The sequence below is a fragment of the Microtus pennsylvanicus genome, chromosome 3, assembly GCF_037038515.1.
Source record: "Microtus pennsylvanicus isolate mMicPen1 chromosome 3, mMicPen1.hap1, whole genome shotgun sequence".
NCBI classification, from domain to species: Eukaryota; Metazoa; Chordata; class Mammalia; order Rodentia; family Cricetidae; genus Microtus; species Microtus pennsylvanicus.
In genome coordinates, this window is record NC_134581.1 from 62,793,837 (window position 1) to 62,808,402 (window position 14,566).

General features: G+C 51.1%; 1 long non-coding RNA gene across 2 annotated transcripts; it reads right to left on the minus strand.

The window, feature by feature from the left end:
- Positions 1–6,154: 6,154 nt before the first annotated feature.
- Positions 6,155–14,038, minus strand: LOC142845990 (uncharacterized). 2 transcript variants are annotated; one of them, XR_012910010.1, is made up of 4 exons: positions 12,240–14,038; positions 11,665–11,815; positions 9,081–9,186; positions 6,155–8,195 (listed from the first exon to the last, which is right to left on the minus strand). It is a non-coding gene; the product is annotated as an uncharacterized LOC142845990 (long non-coding RNA). The 2 variants fall into 2 exon arrangements; XR_012910011.1 differs by having other exon boundaries at positions 6,155–6,831; positions 8,149–9,186.
- Between the last annotated feature and the right edge of the window lie 528 nt (positions 14,039–14,566).

Sequence of the window (14,566 nt, forward strand, 5' to 3'; positions counted from 1 at the left end):
CTCTGATATGAGTGAAGAGGAGAAGGTCGTGGACACCTCAATTGTAGGCTCAGTGAGGCACGGTGAACCCAATGGCTAGTGGGTGCCTCAAATGTGGGGTGCAGGCAGAGTGTAAGGCTGTCCACACTGGAGTGGGAGCGCCTGGAGGGTACCAGAGTCCTTGAAGCCAGCTAAGCAGCAAGAGCCCCAGCTCTGGAGCCTGCATTCTAGAAAAGCTCACTCTAGCCTCCTCCAGAGTCACCCCTCCCATAAGGTCAAGGCCAAGGACATGCCTCCCCAACACCACTCTCTTTCCCCCCAGTGAAGGACCCAGAATTCCCTGCCTAAAAGACCCCCAAGCTTCACTATACAGTCTGTATGGGTCTTTTGCCTGGGCTAAGAGGTAGCCAAGAGCCAGGGTTGCTGAGTATGGGAATGGCCTGTTTCGACAAGGTGTGTACCTTGGGTCAGTGACATGTGTCAGTCAAGGCTGCGCCAGGGAAGAGTTGGCACCCACCCCCCATGATGCTGCCTCTTTTCAAAACTGCACTCCAAGAGTCCACGACTGCTAAGTGAGATCTGCCTCCCAGGGTGGTGTGAGGGTGTACTAGTCTGTGTGCTTGTCAGTGTAGGCGGAGAGCGCATGCTCTCTGTTTAGCAGTGTGTTGGCTTGATGTACACCGTTTAAGTATCTAGACATATGGCACACGGGGTTTCCATTTTTTGCTCCTGCCCTGGGCCCAGAAAAGGTTAGAAATAGGAGTCCACGAGGACTCTGCCCCAGGGAAAGGTTTAGACCCGGGCCAGGAGAGAGCACACTGAAAGCGGAGCTAGGCAGACCTGACAAACTAGGGGCTCCAGAATGCTGGAGTGGGTGCAGGGTCCCAGCAGACTGCATGCAAAAGGATGGGGTGAACAGAGGCAAGCCAGACAGCAGATGCTACCTCGTTAGGGTTTCCTCTTAAATATGGAAAAGCCATGGAGAGGCTTTTCTTTGAATGTATGGTGCAGGCTTGCACAGCCTGGTGCTGATGTTAGCCAGTCCCCAGAGAAGCTACAGCAGACATAAGCGCCCTCATCGGGGTCTCCCCACTTGCACATCTGGGGCCCTTTGGTTCCGTATTTGTGCTTCTTCCACTGGCCAGCCTTTCCTGGTGCCTTTCCCTTTGCCAGCATCCCTCGCCATGGAGGATACTGTCCGTTGCCAGCATGCTCCCCAGCCCCAATCCCTTCCTCCAAGGAACAACCCCCCCAAATCCCACATTCACTGAAGCCAGGACACCCACCTCAGATTCAGTTCTCACAGAGCCCCTGCTTCAAATCCTTCGCTACCATTGACTCCCTGGGTGACTACACACGAGCTTCCTCGTGTTCCCAGCAGCTTCGTTCATGAAGTGAAGATAATAAAATTTCCCTGTAAAGGCATTAGGGAGATTAGATAGAGCACACACACAGGTCAAGTCCGTGCAAGGAAGCCAAGGCACTAAAGCCTTCTACCTCCAGACATTCCTAAGCTGTTTGGGGAGACTCTGAGAACCCAGCAGGCATGGGTTATGGCCCCCAACAAATCTAAGTCCCCGAGGAGCACACAGACCCCAACCTCAGGCACAAACAAAGTAGAAAAGGGAGGACAGAAGTGAAGCTAGGAAGCTGGTCACGGAGGGTGTCCCCAAAGGCGACGTTAGAAGAAGGCCTTGAAGACTTCAGGGAACAAGCACAGACACAACTCAGAGAGGAAGGAGCTCCTGCAGGTATTGTGTACTGAGAGTACTATGTCCCTGGGCTAGGTACCTTCTAAATTTGAGGAAATCTTCCTGACCCTGCTATGACCTCCCACTGTGGGCCGCTGAGCTGCTACACAAGAAAGGGGTGTGATAAAGGGCCTCATAGGCACCCCAGGATTTGAGCTCACACAGGCCCCAAGGTGCATCTTTGGAGGACTGATGAAAAGAGAAGAAATTTCTACATTTTTTTTTCTTTCAGACCCCCTTTCCCCTCACGAATGGCCTTCTGTGACAACAGCCACTGCCAGTACTTCAGCACAGAAGTAGACAGAGCCTAAAGCTCAGTGCTTAGCCCTGCCTTCAGAGGACCTACAATCTAGCTCACAGTGGAGTCCATGTCTCTTCTCAGTGCCTCGGAGGAAGAAGTTCCAGACCTTCAAAGCCAGAAGGAGGAAGCACAAGCTTATAGTGTGGAACCCTGCTTGAAGTTTTGTGACCAGAGATGGAAACTCTCATTCCTTTGTAACAGGGATAGAAAACCACTAGAGATATGTAGGCAAAGCAGGGATTTACCTAACCACACCAGCATGTGTGCAGCCTGTGCCGGGGATGAAAGAACCTCACAGCCAGTCTCACATGGCAGGCCATGACAACAGCCTCAATAGACTAGCTACCCAGTACGCCCTAAGGTGGTCGCTGTGTCCTTATGATCAGCTTCTTCCATTAAGGGAGGAGAACAGTGGTACACTCTCCAGGAGGTCATCTGAGGATCCACCGAGTGCCTAGTGACCACTACTGTGTGTACAGTACAATAGCTAGCTTTAATTTTATTTTCTTCACAGAAGAAAGGCACTTCTGGCTTCCAGGAAAGAGGAAGTAGACAGGTTCTTTGGAAATCGTGGAGCCACCCCTCAGACAGATGTTTATTCTGATAATTTAGTAGGTAAGGCCTGACTACATAGGAAAGGTTCTTAAAGCCACGTCTCTCCCTGAGTTTGTCTCCCATCATCTATTCCCCCTGCCATCTTTGGGTGCGCCCAGGGGAGGCTGTGAGCCCTGGAAGTAAACTCAAGGGCAGTAGACATCTCTGGCTAGGAAATGTGTGGCCAACACTCCAGCCACACGCTGGTCCCAGCCTCCCTCCTCCAGAAGCCCCCTGCTGTTCTAGCTTCTTTTTTCCTTTTTTGATTTTTCGAGACAGGGTTTCTCTGTAGCTTTGAAGTCTGTCCTGGAACTAGCTCTTGTAGACCAGGCCGGTCTCGAACTCACAGAGATCTGCCTGCCTCTGCCTCCTGAGTATGTGATTAAAGGCATGCGCCACCACTGCCCAACCCCCATTTTTTTTACCCCTCTCCCCACCTCTGTGTCTGTTCCCCTTTCCAACCCACTCAGCTCTCAGAAGCCCAGGGAAACAGAAGGGGTCACTTGGGTCTAATGTGTCCTAGTGTGACTCCCAGGGAACCCACCTGAATCCGTACATGCTCAACCACCCCTCAATTCCTTCTGCTTCCTCTGGTCCCAGCCCCCACCCACTTGAGTATCCCATCCTGCAGAAGCCCGCTGTCAACAACCCTTAGCCCTTACTGCTGTCTTCAGCCTCATCACCGCTTGCCCCCATCACCCGCCTCCCTCTGCACCCCACCAAGGCCAAACAGCCTCTATGCCACTGCTCGCCTGGCACTGTTCAGCCCACATGGGGCACAGATCTTCTGCATCATACCCACCCCTAGGCCACTCTTCCCAGATTGTTCACCCACATGGCCTCCTGGATTCCTAGAGGCCCAGTCAGAACTCTTCCTCCCTGGCCACTCCGCCTACCGGGCCCTTCTTGCTTCTCCTTCCTCCATTGCCTCCCTCAGAGATGCCCCACCCAGGACTTTATCCTGGCCTTTCTTCTCTAGTTTTCTCCTCTCATGGGGGCAGACCTTCCCCTCCCCTGCCTACCCCTGCTCCTGCACCCTTGAGGCCTCAGGCCTGTAGCTCCAGACAAGATAAAGCTAGTTCATACTAGGTATCACCTCCAGGTTCTTATTACACGCCCCTTCTGTCCTACCTGTATTGCCCCCATCATGGCCTTGGTGCGGGAGGCATGTGCAGTATCTTCTAACAGGTATGTACTTCCAAAGCTCATGCCTGACCACCTGCCCTCCATCGGCTGTGGGCCTTCGAGTGAGTTGCTCTAGTGCTCCAACTGCAGTGCTCCAGCCTCTCCCTCATCCCTACTTCCCCACCAGCCCAATTCTCTCCTTCCTCTTGCTCTGACCAAAAGCTGTGGGAACACCTTGGTCTCCTCTCCCTCTCTAATCCATTGATAGGTGTTCAAGGACACAGCGTCTGGCCACTGTTACCACTTTAGACCATGCCATCGTCATCATCCTTTCCCATCTGGTCCATCTCAGAGGCTCTTGACAGCATCTTTGCTTCGACCTTGGCTGCTGCTGCCCCAGTCAGTCTTGGCTTGCTGCCAGTAAGATGCTATGGGGTCCCATCTCCCTCCTGCCTAAACTTTTCCCATGGCTTCCCATTCCTCTCAAGTTAGAAGGCAATGGTTTGATCGCTATGTCCCTGTTGACATCTTTTACTCTTATTTTTGCCCCACAACCTGTAAAAACCTGTCCTGAGTGTCAGCGTGGTTTTGCTTCAGGATGCCCCAGACCAGGGTTTACAGTAGACATATTTCTTACGCATGCTCTCATATCCACAGAGTCGACGTCATCCTGAATCCAAGTTATCTGGAGCATCACTGCTATCAGACGATGTAGGAATACAGAATCACTCACCTGTTCAAATGTGCGTCAGCCTGGAAGGGTTACCCGCCCCCTCCTCTCCTATCTCTCCTATCTCACTAGAGTGGATCTCACACTGAGCCTGGCCTCAGAGGGAGGTGTGGCCCTTTCTAGACCCAGAAGTAAAGAAGATGGACATTGCTGGCTAGGAATGATATCTGCCACACTTTTGCTTCTGAAACACATCAGACCTGCTCCCCTCCGCCTCCAGACCTCTTCTCTCCCTCACTATCTACAGGGCTCACTCCCTTGCCCTCTCCACATTGTTGTTCCAACATCTCTCCAAATGTTTCCTGACTACCCCACTTAACACTTTAGACCCCTCCCTGGTAGAGACTGTCAGTCATACTTGTCTTGGTTTCCCATGATTTTAACTAACGATCATTAACATGTTTCTTCTTGCAAAAAAATTATTCGCGTGTTTATTTTGTGTGCATGGATGGAGGCATTCCACGGTGTATGTGCAGAAGGTAGAGGACAGCTTTAGGGAGCCCAGGGAGTCATGTATTTCTTCATCATATTTTTTGGAAATTGTATATGTATGGGTGTTTTGCCTGGATATATACCTGTGTATTCATGTATGTGTGTATACTGTGCCCATGGAGACCAGAAAGGGTTACAGAAGGTGCTGGGAATTGAACCAAGGTCCTCCGAAAGAGCAGCCAGTGCTCTTAACCACTGAGCCATCTCTCCAGCCCCTCCCCGTGCCTACTCTTTAGTGCCTATCTCCAACACCTGGGATGAAACTCCTTAAGACAGGGTGACTTCTGATTTGGTAACAAATGCAAATTCAGCTCTGGGAACAGCACCTGTTGCCCAGATCAATACTCTGGAACATGAATAAATTAATGAGCAGACGGAAGGACCTTGGGCTCCACCCTCTTCTACAACATCCTCTCCAACTCACCACCAAGTCTTGTTCCCATGTCTTAAAATCTCTTAGCTATTTGTAAAGGTTTATTTTCCTTATCTTTTTTTTAAAGATTTATTTATTTATTATGTATACAACATTCTGCCTCTATGTATGCCCACACACCAGAGGAGGGTGCCAGATCTCATTACAGATGGTTGTGAACCACCATGTGGTTGCTGGGAATTGAACTCAGGACCTCTGGAAGAGCAGACCTCTTAACCACTGAGCCATCTCTCCAGCCCCTATTTTCCTTATCTTTAGTTGTCTGTATGTATGTGTGCTTGCCTGTGGCTATGTGCATGCTGGTACCTGAGGCACTGGATCTCCTGGAGCTGGAGTTACAGACAGTTGTGAGCGCCTGACAGGGATGCTGGGAACTGAACTCTGGTCCTCTAGAAGAGCAGGAAACAACTAATTTATCTCTTGAGCCCAAACATATCTCCATTCTACACCTAAATTCCTATATCACCGTCTTCCTCAAGACCTCAAGGGCTTTTCTTTTTTCCATGTTGAGGATCAAGGCCTGTGCATGCTTGAGAAGCACCCTGCCTCTGACTACATCACAAGCCTCATTTATCCTCATATGAGTCTCCAGATCTTACAAGCCTCCTGGGTTCTCCATTACAGCCTCCACCATCCCTCCTCTCCAGTCACCCCATTCCACTCAGCAGCCACTCTAAAGGGAAAAATAGAAGAGACCAAGTGGCGGATAGTAGTGACATAGACCTTTAATCCCAGTGCTCAGGAGGCAGAGGTTGGTGGCTATCAATAAGTTCTGGACCAGCCTGGGCAACATAGTGAGTTTCAAGTCATTCATAGCTACATAGTGAGAGCCTGTAGAAAAAGAAAAGGGAAAAAAAAAAAAGATCAACGTGATTTTGGCATAAGCTCAGTATCCAGTTTTGTGGGTTTTTTCTCTGGCCCTTTTTCTGCTGTGTGACTCTGAGCTCCATTCCCACATTTGTAAATGGGGCTGTTTAAGTAGTTGACAAGCTTCACTAAGACAGTGGGTATGGAGCATGAGAGTTTCCCATGGTTCCTAGCAATTTTCAGTTTCTTCTCTGAACCCAGAGCATCTCCCAAGCTGCTCCCCTTCTCCCTTGGCTGTAGGCACACTGGGCACACTGATCTGTTCCCTGGCCTAGTGACCTATGACTCTCTCTGTTCTAAAATGACTTGCACTTGCTTTTTCACTTAACAAAAATCCCAGAGTGGTTTGGCAATTCATACACAGGAAACATTTGCATTCCCTTTCTACAGTTGCATGGTATTCCAGCACAGGGCCACGTCACAGTTGCTGCCGGCACTCTCTGCTGGCGTGTGAAGGGTGTTTCCAGTCTCTTCCTGTCGCAGAAATCACCAGGCATTTATGCTGTGTTTGTGCGGGTCTCTGGGGGTCAAACACGCTGGCCCAGAAGTCACGAAGAATCTGCAATATGTGACTTTTCACCATCTTATCAATTCAGCCTGCTCCCCAGCAGAGCCAAACGACTCAGAATTCATGCTCTCTCTCTCTACTGCCCAGCCTCCTTCAGAAGAGGAATTGAAGCCATGGAGGACCTGGGCCAGCCCCACTTTCTGCCTCAGTCCCAAGGTCCACCTTTTTGAACTTGAGTTTGAGAAGGTTAGCAGCTCAGCTGGGAAGTTTCAAGATTGGCTGAGGAAAGACAATGGAGCCCAGGCCGTTCCCAAACTCTGACAGACTGCCCATGGTTCTGGGGAAGGTGTGGACTTTAACTCATGTTCTCTTCACCTGGCTTCCTTCTTTCCTGGGCACAGCCTCTTGTTACATGTCAATAGCTCATTCAGAGACTGCAAGAAGGGTACAATTACCCAGATGCCAGCAGAAATGGGCCATAGGGCAGACAGATCCCAGTAGGAGACTCTCAAGTGCTGAACGAGTCTGAGAGGCATCCCTGGCCCAGGCTCACGGGAAACCCACACAGAAGCAAAAGCTGAATCAGCTACCATCTGCTATAGGGGTGGGGGGCTGTGGAAGTCCTGGATGCCTCAGAGGTTCATGCCAGTTTTGTGCAAGATGGGGCCATGCACAGATGTATAAGTATTTTGGAGGCTTCTCCTGGGCCCAGCTGCTGGTTTCAGGAAAGTTCCTGATGTTTGACTGAGCCCTTAGGGTCCTCTCAGGAGCTCTTACTGCTCTCTGACTTCCTGCTGCACCCACCTCTGCAGCAGCCAGACACTCAGAGCAAAGGTCCTTCCTCTCCCTGTCCATTTCCTTGCCCAGCTAACAGAATCAAGAATCACTTTGACTATATTGGCAACACCTGTATACCAATAGGGCCCCTCTTCCTTCATAAATGAATCACCTGAACCTTCAGTCTGCCTGTCAGAGTTCTGAACCCCAACCCTAACTAGAGAGCTTGTCCCAAAGGCACAGAGCTCAGACCTCATGGGTGTATCCTGACGTCATCCTGAGGCCAATCCTTCCAGCCACTAAGGCCTGGCTAGGGCAACATGGGGGCTTATGCATGAGACCATTCAACTACCAGGGTTGAGGGGGTTTTGGCCATGACTAGCATCTTGCAGTGTCAAAACCCCAATTCCTCGGTGTTTAGCACCAGGGCAGGCCCCAGGAAAAGCCAGACCTCAGAGGCTCCTTTCTAATGACCCAGAAACTGTCCCTGAAGCCCCACAGGAGCACACGATGGGGAAGTGAGCCTTCCTGAGGCTGGGGCTGGGAGGTGCTTTAAAGACAGCACCTTCTGGAATTTCCCCGACCACTTACGTTTCTGCATGGTGGACCTCTGAATTCTGCCTTGGGACAGATGAGTCCTGAGACAAGAAAAAAGACCAGCAGTGGACACCAGAGTAGGTGTGAGTCAAGAGGTGGTGGTGCACTCCTTTAATCCCAGCACTTGGGGAGCAGAGGCAGGCAGATCTCTGAGTTCAATCCCAGCCTGGTCTACAGAGTGAGTTCCAGGACAGCCAGGGCTACCCAGAAACCCTGTCTTGAAAAAACAAGAGGCATCGGAACGCCTTCCAGCACCCAGAGTCACTCCTGAGTGTCTTGAGTGGGGGTCAGGGGCAGGAGAGAAAAGGCACCTCTCTACCGCAAGGTTGGTCCCTCTGTCAGAGCCCAGAATTCCCAACACATTACCCTACCCTTTACAAGCCAAACATAAAGACAATGGTGTCTAGACACCTCCCCACAGAGCCTCAAGGCCCCTGGCAAGCCTTACGCTGCCCAAGGCCTTGAAGTGGAGGCTAAAGATGTGTGTGGCCTCTGAGCCCACTGATCATTGTGTAAAGAAAAGGCTCTAGGCTTAGGCAAGGCTTGAGCCCCCTATCAGGCTGGATCCACCTTTAATACCTTCCAAGTTCTAACTTTGCCTTTACTAGCCAAGAGCATGCTGGGAGAATAGGATGTCCCAAAAAAAAAAAAGAAGGAAGGAAGGAAGGAAGGAAGGAAGGAAGGAAGGAAGGAAGGGGAAGGAAAGGAGGGAAGAAAGGAAGACAGGCAAAAAGAAAGAAAGAGAAAGAAAGAAAGAAAGAAAGAAAGAAAGAAAGAAAGAAAGAAAGAAAGAAAAAAAGAAAAGAGGGAGGGAGGGAGGGACAGAAAGACAGACAGAGAGAGAGAAAGAGAAAGTGAGAAAGAAAGAAGAAAGAAAGAAAGGAAACCTGTCTATGTGAACATAGTATTTCTGACCAGTGACTCACCTGGGACATTGTGAGTCAAGGCAGATGTAAATCAAGAGCCACTGGGCTGCAACTTGATTCTCTAAGGCATGAGTTCGTTGAGTAAACCTTTCCAGGCTGCTCTGTGCTTGGAAAGCAAGACAGACTGTGAACCTTGTGGGCCAGCCAGAATTGACCCTGCTCAACCAGACCTCCCACTCCAGACTAGCCCTCCCTCAGCCTGGGAATCAAGACAGGTTGGCTGAGAGTCAGCCCTGCCATCATCTAAACCCTAGAATCGGGGTCTCAAGGGAACAAGAAAGGCGGAACAGAGAGAGGCAGAAGAGAAACCAGTTTGTGCAGACCCTGGGGGCCTCTGTCACTCAGCCCTCACTCCCACAAGCAGGAGCCTGGGAAGGTTTTTTCAGAGCTTGGCTCCCTCCCAACAGGGGATAGCTATCTCTAGCACAAATGTGCACAGGAACATGTGTGTGATACACACACATCCATCACACACACACACAAACGAAGTAGTGAGGCTGTGTTGTCACCGAAAGCTGCACTGATGGTGGGAATGTGAAATAGTATTACCCCTGGAAAGCAATTTAGCATTCCGCCCCCCAAAAGTCGAACAGGGTTACCAAACAATTGCACAATCCCGCTCCAATTAGACACTCAAAGAATTAAAAACATGCTCACACACAAGCTTTACCCAGCTCTTCATGCAGAATAACTCCTTAATAGCCCTAAGTGGAAGTAGGCAAACCAAATACGACAGAGTTGCGAATGGGGTGTCATCCGCGCTCAGATGGGAAGGGTAGACTTGTCCTTCAGCAGAGATGACACTGAAAGCATTAAGCTAAGTGAAAGAAAGCAGACACAAAAGCCTGATGTGTGACCCAGACGAATTCACAGAGACAGGAAGTAGCGTAAAGGGGAGGAGGGAAAGGAAAGTGACTGTCAGTAGGAGGGGGTTTCTTAGAAGTGAGGGAATGTTCCGGAATTGATGAATGGAAGGATCACACAGTCGTGTGAATGTATGAAAACCGCACGATTGATCACTCGACAATGGTGACTTTTTGAATGTGGATTTTTCTCTCAACAAAGAATGTGTGAAGGCCAACCGTCTCACCAGGGACAAGTGTGAGTGGCCAGACCTGGCTGACAAGCTGGTTTGCCTATTTATGTCTGCCTGCAATGTTGTCACATAAGTTAGTCTTTGTTCAGAGAAGCCCCCTGTACCTCCCCCATGTCCCTGTGAAGAGGTGGGGAAGCCAGCTGCAGGGAGGCCTGGTGCTCTCCAGTGGAGTGCTCCCCCTTTGTCCACAGCTTCAAACAAGTGTCACACAATAAAAGGATTCTGAAAGCAGCTCTGTCCAGGTCCTATTGTGACCTGAAGTTTCCCCTCATTCATTACCTCATAGGGCCTTTCTGGGGCAGGATGTGGCCTGAGAGAGCCCCAGGATGAGTGTTCCCTCCCAACAGTGCCTCTTTGGCACGCATGCTGGCCATGTGTGGAGCAGCAGTTGGGAAGTTCTTCCTTGGTTTGACCGCATCATCCCACCGGAGAAAGCGGTGGGCAGAGGTTTCCACTGAGTCAGTTCTAACTCAGCCTTATTCAACCTCAGGCCCCCATGGCGGGGGTCCTAACGGTGGATGTTTATGTAGTGGTAATGGGACAGGATGTGGGTGCTCTCCGCCCCCTGGAGCAGCTGCTCTGTGAGAGAACCTCCCCCCACCCCATGCATGCTAGGAAAGTACTTCACCACTGAGCTACACCTCAGCCCTTCCTGAGATGGTTCTGATGACAAAGCTGTCATCCTCACCTTGCCCCTTCAGACTTTCCAACTTAGCAGAGAAGCTGGATCCCACCCAATCAATCATCTCTGGTCCCACAGAGATCAGAATGGCTAAGCACCTCCTCTTTCTGAGCTCCCTGTGTCTTGGAACCGATGATCCTGCTGCCTTCCTCTGATGACCAAGCCTTAAGTCCTAAAACAGACTGTACCTGGGAATCCCTGACCCTGCAGTTGTGTCACCCCAGGCCTGACCTTGCCAGTGAGTCACCCTTCCCCAGCTCTGCTATATTCACCCTGTGTTAATCACAAGTCTAAGCAAAGAGGGGCGCTCAGTGGATAGCTATGCGGTAAATGGATGGGGGTGATCAAGGCTAAACCCCTGAGCACATCTGAGCCATGAGACTCTGATGAACAACTTACCCTTCCTGGACCTGAGTTGCTTTACCTGAACATGGACACAGTGGGCCTGGTTGCAGCCTGTAACCTCAGGAGGCTGAGAGAAGTTAAATGCAAGCACCAGGCCAGTCTGGGCCGCAGAGCAGCTCACCACCAGCCTAAGGATATTAACAAAACCCTATCCCAAAATTTAATAGGAAGAGGAGGAAGAGTTGAGGATGCAGCTCAGTAGTGGGGCATATAGCATGTGTGAAGCCATAGGTTCAGTGTTCAATAACACACACACACACACACACAGATGGGGTGAAGGGGCAATGCCAATTTTCAAGAGTTTATGAAAAATCAAGAATTATGAAAGATTAGCCATATTTTCTTCTTAAAATGATTTTTATGTGCAATAGTTGATTGTATATGCATGAAGGGGTGCTTACCTCAGCATGCCTGTGGAGGTCAGGACAACTCTTAGCATCTAGTTCTTTCCATTCGCCATGTGGGGTGTAGAGAATCGATCTGGTTACTCTGGCAGGTTGGCAGCAAGCGCCTTTACCCACTGAGTCATCCTTGTCATGTTTTCAGACGGTCCTAGCAGGTAGGTAGGTGTGTGTTACTTGATATATGTTCACTACTGTTATATTTAATGGCAGTTAATCTGAATACTTTAAGCCAGACTGGTTGACTGATCAGTGTTCCTCTTTGGCAGGAGGTAGAGGTAGGTGACAAGATTCAAAATGCTCACTGGGGTCTGCTGGGCCAGTCTGGCCCTTGGCATAGGCCTGGAGACTTTCGGCTCCTGTCCGGCAGGAAGTGGCCCTTGCCTTGGCTCCACCTGAGCCTCTTCCAGCAAAGCCCATAAAAAACAGGTGCTATGGTAGGTAACGGCTGTGTGCCAAGGGGGATGGAGGACACAGGCTCTGTGTGCCTGAGCCCAGACACCAGGACAGGATGTTTCCTTTGGTGTCTCTAGGACTTCCTCCCCCGCCCCACCCCATCCCACCCCACGGAATACCTTTTATCCTGAGACGTCAAGAAGGTTGGGTATTCCAGGAAAGTCCCAGCCCACCCAGGAAATCTGAACACCTGATGGGGCCTCATCCGACCCATTGTCCTGCAGAGAGTCCTAGTCATCATGACCATCCACCCTAGGGACGTCTAGTTCCAAACTTTCCATGGGTGGGACACATAGTTAGGCTTCCTTCCTGTAACCACCTCACCCTGAGGCAGATTTGTCCAGTGATCCCCCCCCCCCAGCCTCAGGTGGGTCACAGCGGAAGTCAGCAAGTTCCCAAAAAAGGCCCATTACTTCTCTGCTTGCCTCCAGGAAGTCCCTGACTCTGTGCTGGCAGGCTGACATGGCCCAGTGATTCCCATTAAAGCCCTAGGTGTTGGTGGCATACTCAGCTGCGTCCTCTAGTTCCCAGAAGTGAACACATAAAAGAAGCCAAGGACCCTGGGAAGGAGGACTAGAGTGAACGTGTGCACAGATGTCTGTGTGCTTATTCAAGTGAGCAGTCCAGATGTTGTGTGCCTGTGCACTTACGCACATGCATGCCCCGCCCCGTGTGTGTATGCTTTGCGTAAATGAGAACAAGAGGAGAGGCTCAAGAGAGAACGGGAGGGACAGACAGGGAGAACGAGACTAAGACAGAAGAAGGGAATGAGCCCCGACTGCGTCCTCCCTGGTGCTGACTGCTGGAGCAAAGACTCTCAGGACATTTTATTCATGCTCTGTCTGTGCTTAGGCCTGCAATGGGGATAGGTGTCTTCAGAGAAGGTGAAGAGTCAACAGGTGGAGCTCAGGCTACAGCTCAAGACGGGCTGTACGAGGCTAGGACTCCCACAGGCCCTACACCTCCTCTCTCCCAGGCCCAGTCTGCAAACTCTTCAAGGGCATCTGTTTGTTCCAGCTGAAAAAGAAGTCTGGGTTCCAGCAGTGTTGGTGTAGATTGTCAACATGACACAGTCTAGGATGACCTGGGGAGATGGCCCTCTAGGGATGCCTTCAGAGGATGGAGATGAGATTAGCTACTGTAGAAAGACCATTCCCTGGGAGGGTGTCCCAGAGGGTCAGTGAGGACAGAAAACTGAGGGACGGTATGCCATCACCAATCGGCCTCCTGAGTGCATGTCCCGTGTGACCAGTGGATCCAGGCCCCCGCTAACCCTCTGACTTCCTAGTCACAATCGATGTCACTCTTGAACTTGGAGCAAGCTTTCCCGCGACTTGCTTTTGTAGGACTATTTCCTCGGAGCAGGAGAAAAAGGAACTAAAACATAGAGGTCTCCAGGCACACACGGTGCACACACGGGATGGTGCAGCATGATCCGGGGCTCTTGAAGCAGCTGCGAGAGGAAAGCACCCAGCCGCTTTAGCACCCAAAGGTCCTAAAACTGTCTGACCTGTCGGGAACAGCCAGTGCGTACAGCGAGGAGGTCTCACATCTGCTGAGAAACTGTCTGACCTGTCGGGAGCAGCCAGTGCGTACAGCGAGGAGGTCTCACATCTGCTGAGAAACTGTCTGACCTGTCGGGAACAGCCAGTGCGTACAGCGAGGAGGTCTCACATCTGCTGAGAAACTGTCTGACCTGTCGGGAACAGCCAGTGCGTACAGCGAGGAGGTCTCACATCTGCTGAGAAACTGTCTGACCTGTCGGGAGCAGCCAGTGCGTACAGCGAGGAGGTCTCACATCTGCTGAGAAACTGTCTGACCTGTCGGGAACAGCCAGTGCGTACAGCGAGGAGGTCTCACATCTGCTGAGAAACAAAGGTGGCATGGAGGCGAGAAAACCTCAGAGTCTGAAACCCTCCCCCACACCTTCACCTTGAGGAGAAGCCTCCAGATTCTGCCCACCCCTGCTGGGAGAGAGAGCTGTGGGTGGGTGGGACCAGGAGGTCAGGAGCCCTGGCTTCTAAGCCTGGCTCTAATGGTCTGGTCATTTGGGGCACGAGGCCGGTTCTCCCTGTCTGTCTAACAAGGAACCATAGAATCTACACTGCCACTCTGCCTCTGATGACTACTGGGAAATGACATGGCAAGAGGGGTTTTGTTAATAGAATTCCAGCATCCACCGTGGGAAGAACCACGCCAGGCGCCCAGTCTCTTCCTTTTGGCTTCCCCTAAAGTCATCTCCGGGAGAGGGAAGTGACTGTGGCTTCTGCTGGCCCACTTCCTGCAGCAGGGCCCCTGCTCAGCTCCGAGCAGAACTCACTGCACTGCTTTGTCACCTGTGCACCCATCACAGCCACAGGAAAGCTCTCCACAGAGTGAGTCTCTGAGCCTCACATGTCCAACCTGATGCCCCCTCACAGTGCCCAGCATCCATGCCAGAGCCAGA